Source organism: Haemaphysalis longicornis, unplaced genomic scaffold (assembly GCF_048455015.1).
Source record: "Haemaphysalis longicornis isolate Haplotype H1 unplaced genomic scaffold, Haemaphysalis longicornis Haplotype H1 scaffold_4, whole genome shotgun sequence".
NCBI lineage: Eukaryota > Metazoa > Arthropoda > Arachnida > Ixodida > Ixodidae > Haemaphysalis > Haemaphysalis longicornis.
Genome location: NW_027526361.1, coordinates 57,464,441 through 57,470,203, shown reverse-complemented (window position 1 = coordinate 57,470,203; position 5,763 = coordinate 57,464,441). Strand labels below are relative to the sequence as shown.

Below are 5,763 nucleotides of genomic sequence, written 5' to 3'. Positions count from 1 at the left end.
AATCGTGATGCCTTCTGCAAAAGCTGACAGCCTTGAAGGCCTAGAATTTGTTTTGGTCTTCCATTTTCGCTGTTGTCGGTTGGTTATTAGCAGCTGACTGTTCCTTTTGTTCGAATGCTTACATGAGAAGCTGACGCCTAGCTCCGACTCTTCGCGCTCCGCACAGGACCGGCTTCGCAAGAATGGGGTGGCGCCGGCAATGTTTCTCCGGTAGCCGTATCCAAAACTATACTTTAATTGACACCATGAGCTAGTGGATGCGATTTTAAGCCTATTATTATGATAAAAAGTTACCCACACGCCAATTCTGGTGCGGACAAGCATCAGACGTTGACCGAGCGCAAAGAAACAGCAGGGAGAGCGATCCTGAGTGAAGCAGACGACAAATGCGAGAATCCCTAAGCTGACGTCACGGAGGCGCGCTTCGCAGCGCCGCCTGTGTTCGCGCTCACCGCCAATAGCTTCTGGCGGCATTACACGAATTCAAGCGGCAACAGTTACGAAGGGTTCCACAAGATAGGTTCCACGTTCTGCTTGGAACGCATGTGGACTACGGCATGCGGTTGTTAAACGTTGAAGTAGGGCCCCTCGATTTAAGCGCGTTTCCGCCGTACGGCAGCGCTGGCATCGAGGCACCCGGCCTGGAGCAGTGGAACGCGGTGAATTTAAATTGACTTGAGCAAGCCTTTCGCGGGTTTGCCTTGAGAGGAGCGCGACGCCAGAAGGACAACATGAGAGGTGAGTGGGAAAGCGAAGGGAGGCATTTGCCTGCCAAATGTCGACAAAGACTATCGTATTTTGTCGACATTTGCGACGAAAGGAGCAGATACGCGGCCAATGTTTTTCGCGACTACAGTCACAACGGGTAGGGAATTATTTCTTCTCTCTCTCTTTCATATATATATATATATATATATATATATATATATATATATATATATATATATATATATACATATGTAGCGAATCAGAACGGCAAATGAGGGGCTCGTTGAAAATAATACAGAAATAAGGATTCACAGTCAAGAATGCCAAGGAAAGCGAAGGGGAGGATGTGGTAGGTAATCGAAACAGATAAAGAATTCGATTAAAAAAAAAGATAAAAGAAAGAAAAAAAAGAAACAGAAAAGAATAAAGAAAGAAAGAAAGTGGAGAAAAAATTCCCGCCGGGTGGGATTCGAGACCACGACCTCCAGAATACGCGTCTGGTGCGATGACCACTACGCTACCGGCGGGGCTGTTTTCCCGCTCCAATTTCTCGGGTATTTATGTTAAGGGGTTTGTTGTCGGCATTTAAAGGGGTCCTGAAATACCTTCCACCGATGCATGGATTTACATGCAACCAAATAAAGCAATGTATTAGCAATCTCCTCCCTCAAGAATTTTGTTAAAGTGACGAGTATTAGCCGAGAAATCGTAAATCGAAAACCGCGCATTATCGTCGCGCCACATTTTCTCCTCCTTTCAATTTTTTTTCCTCTGTTGACGGCGCGCGAGCCTTCCCTCCCATGATGCTGCGCTCCTCAGCGGTGACGTACTTCCGCTATTGCGTTCCTCAGACTGCCGTCTGCTACGGGCAAGCTCTTTTGGCATTTTCACATTTGTTGACACCATGGATCCCGCACTCCAATCAAGCCTGGAAAAGCGAACGGAAAACCTGGCCGCATGTGTGCGGCCTGGCCTTGCCCTTTCGCGGTGTACGTTGCTGCAGTTTCTATCGGCGGCACGTGACTTTTTATCGGCGGCGAACTCGCAGCCGCAAGGGGAGGATCGTGCGCTCGTTCCCTTTGATGCACCGCGGACTGTTTATCCAAAAAGCCCGTCTCAGATGTGGCCCCTATTTTGAGGCGGTGGTAATTCCTACCGGCGGCGTGTGAAAAAGACATTTTAAACTGATACAGAACCCGTGCACAAAACGCGGCGGTTCGGATCGCTTTGTCAGTGGCGATGAACGGGAAGGCGCAGAGCAAACCAGCGCCGCACTCGAGCAGCGTGCACCCACGTTCTGACAAGCTGTACCCATATCTTGTGAACGGTATGATAGAGGGTTTTAGAATAACGTACGCAGCCGTACGCAAACAGTTAGCGGTCGCTATTTCTTGCATCGTTTCGCACTGCGCATGCGCCGTACGTTAAGACGCTTCTGCGTTTAGCGGACGGAATAATAGCGGACGCTATTTCAGCAAAATAGCGTGCGTACGTGAGGCCGCTTGCGTTTCTAACATGGCAGCAAGTAGCGCGACAACCAACCACGGTTGCGCTCTTCTGTGGACAGTAATTTGCTTCCAATGAACCAAATTCTTTGCCCCTGTGTTTTTAAATACGCCGCGTTAACGGTTAGCACGTCGCCCTCACGCAGATCTGTATCATCGTAACATCGCTGACTGTCCGAACGAAGCTTGCAGCTAAGCCAAGCCAGCGACCGAAGCTGTGTTATAGCTGTGTGTGTGTGTGTGTGTGTGTGTGTGTGTGTGTGTGTGTGTGTGTGTGTGTGTGTGTGTGTGTGTGTGTGTGTGTGTGTGTGTGTGTGTGTGTGTGTTTGCGTCGCCTCCTGTATGCACATCAGCCCGGGCCGGCCAACAAATCCATCTCCTTAGGCTGGCCACTCTCCTCCAATCGGTAGCCTTCCCAGCGCTTCAATCATGCGACCAGTTCAGCTTGGGGCGACGCGGGGTGGAGAGCGGAAACGTTGCCTGGCTAAATACCTTCTCGGCTTGCGCGCCAGTGTGATTTGCTGTTCGTCTTCGCAAACCGCGCGCGAAGTGAGTGCAGAATTTACGACGGGCAGGAGGAGGCAACCGATCATCTGTCAATCGCGGTTCAGACTTGCAACGCATTTTGTGACGTTGTGATCGTCCGAAACGCATCTCTGGATTGTTTTGAAGTTGAATAAAATGTATGCGTCAAACCCGGGCATTCGGCTCAGGGCGTTCTCTGCGATTGCACGAAAGAAGTGCCACGGGTCTTCAACGCTTTCTTTATAGAACGTACTCAGGTAAGAGAATATCAATGTCGTGCTATGGCCGTGTTGGATTCAATACAAACGATTAAGCGTTTGTTTACACTTGTTTGGATAGTCGTAAAATCTCCAAGCACTCCGGCACTCCGCTGGCAGGTCAGCCGGCGAACCGACGCTGTGCAGACGACACATCTCTTTGCCGGAAATGCGTGAAAAACCCGCCCAATAGCAGGATGTCTACCTCATGACGTAGACCTGGGAATTGATGACGTAGACATGTGACGATGGCGGCGTCCAAAAAGACGCAGGGAATTCGGGTGAGAAAAGAACGACAAACATTGCAACAAAAGTGTGAGCTTTCCGCTTCGCGTAAAAGAGTAATACTTGGCACAGATGACGTTGACGACCCAATCTAATGATTGCGCTAGTTCATTTACTGTGCTCAAAACGCCTTCCAGAGCCCCTTTAAGGTTGGTAGCCAGCGCCACTCGGACTACTCGGGGTGAAGGGGACCTTTTTTACCCGCGGGTCGTGACTCGAGCGTCTACGACATGTCGAGAGTGGTCGACCAGCGTTGAACCCTCGTAAGCTACCTATGACACCAAGACTGCCAGAACAGGGACCCTCGCTATGCATGTAGCGAATCAGAATGGGAAATGAGAGGCTCGTTGAAAATAATACAGAAATAAGGATTGGCAGTTACGAATGCCAAGGAGAGCAAAGGGGAGGATGCGGTAATTATTGAAACAGATAAAGAATTTTTGGAAGAAAGTGGAGAAAAAATGCTCACCGGGTGGGAACCGAACCCACGACCTCCAGAATACGCGTCTGGTGCGATGACCACTACGCTATTTTGCTCCACTTTCTTTCTTTCTTCCAAAAATTCTTTGTTTCAATGACCTACTGCATCCTTCTCTTTGCTTTCCTTGACATTCTTGGCATATATATATATATATATATATATATATATATATATATATATATATATATATATATATATATATATATATATATATATATATATATATATATATATCCCTCTTCTCTTCCCATCTCTCTCAATTTCATATTTCCCGCCGTCTGAAAGTTGACAAGTTCGATCGCGCCGGCAGAGAAATTTGTTTTCGCTTTTTTTTTTTCTGGGAATAGCGCCTGAGAAGTCTCCTGCAGTGCCATTTCCGTTATTATACCCAGAGAAGAGGTAACTAGGGGTGCCTCATCATTTTATTCTCTCGATATGTCCTTACCGGCCCCAGCTGTTTATACTGCATGGTCCGGAGCCGGACGTTTGGTTGCCTGGTAGCTTCAAAGACCCTGCCAGGGCGTTCAAATTTAATGCGAAAGCATTAGTCAACTTGGTACGTCGAGAATCCGGCGTTCCTGGGGCACATACGGCACAGAAAATGAACTACGGGGTAAAAAAAATAAGAAAAGGAAATCAGACTAGATTCACCGAATTTACGTCGCAAACGCAAAGCTGCCTGGCGTTCCCTCATCGCAAGGGTAAGATTCATTGAACTTAAAGCCGATCGATTCGAGTTCGCGCCAATTCATTTTTGCCGTCTTCAACTGCTCACGCCACCTACTGGACCTTTTGTTACTCTTAAACTTGGAATAACGCCGCGAGGGGAGGGGGGGGGGGGGGGGGGGGGGGCGAGCGCTTTTGTTTCTTCGCATTATTTTTTTTTATATTGTAAAGATCAAGCAGCCATGTATTTTTAATTAAAAGAACGATGTAAATGTCACTTACGTATTGATGTCTTGCCTCAAGTAGTGCTTAGTGTTTTCTTTTCGCTCAACAATGTCGACAAGTACAAACATTGCCACCAGGTTTAGTAGTTTAGAAATTGGCTCTTGCTGTCCTCCCTCTCCACATCGCTGCGACCGCGTTACTCCATTTTGTCCCATGAACGCCTCGACCAAGAGCCGCTGCGCTGTTGGAACAGCGTGACAATCTCCACGTGTGCGTTTGAACAGGCCCCTCGGCTGCTGACAGGGACCGGAAGAAATACCGCGTGGAATTCTGCCAAGAACTCCGCCAGTGGGCTGGTGATCATTACCCGGGTAGCACAAAAGAGCTTAAATGAGTCTGCCATCGCGATCTTTTGGGGCGAAAGGAACGGCTTATATACATTACAGAGAACTTGATAAAGTATTCGCGCTTTTCTAGAGATGTTATAAACCGCGTCTGATGTCGTTAAGGTATTGGAAGCCTTGCTCTGCGTCGATTCTCAAATTCGCGTGGGATCCGAATATTATTTCTGGGCAAAACATTGTTTTTAACGCGTTCTTTTTATTTTCCACAGCAAAAATTAAGCCCAAGTCCATTTTTAATTAAAGAAACACTATTATATCAGCTATGCCTAAGGTTTTCTTTTTGCTGAGCAACGATGACAGCTATGAAGTTTAATCTGGAAAGGTCTTGCCAATGTAAAAGTCTTGCCCAAGAATTCTTCGAACTTTTGGCCTGTTGTCTTCATCGACGGACGAACGGACGGACGGACAGACAGACAGACAGACAGACAGACAGACAGACAGACAGACAGACAGACAGACAGACAGACAGACAGACAGACAGACAGACAGACAGACAGACCTGATCAAGTCCAACAGCGCCAGCGAAATGACAGGAATAGAACCAGGTAACGCAAATGTAAAAAAATGAATAAATACGCAGCGTAGATACTGATAAAGAGGACAGGCATCGCACTGGGGGGTATATTGGGTTTTGTCCGCTTCAGGTCTGTTTCAAAGAGCCAATTTTGAGTGGGCCCTGACTGGTTGAAGGTAGACGACAGGGTGTG

The 5,763-nt window shown here is 47.6% G+C and overlaps 1 non-coding gene across 1 annotated transcript; it reads right to left on the bottom strand.

Annotated features, from left to right (window-relative positions):
- Positions 1 to 1,162: 1,162 nt before the first annotated feature.
- Trnat-cgu (transfer RNA threonine (anticodon CGU)) lies at positions 1,163 to 1,235 on the bottom strand. The gene has a single exon. It is a non-coding gene; the product is annotated as a tRNA-Thr (tRNA).
- Between the last annotated feature and the right edge of the window lie 4,528 nt (positions 1,236 to 5,763).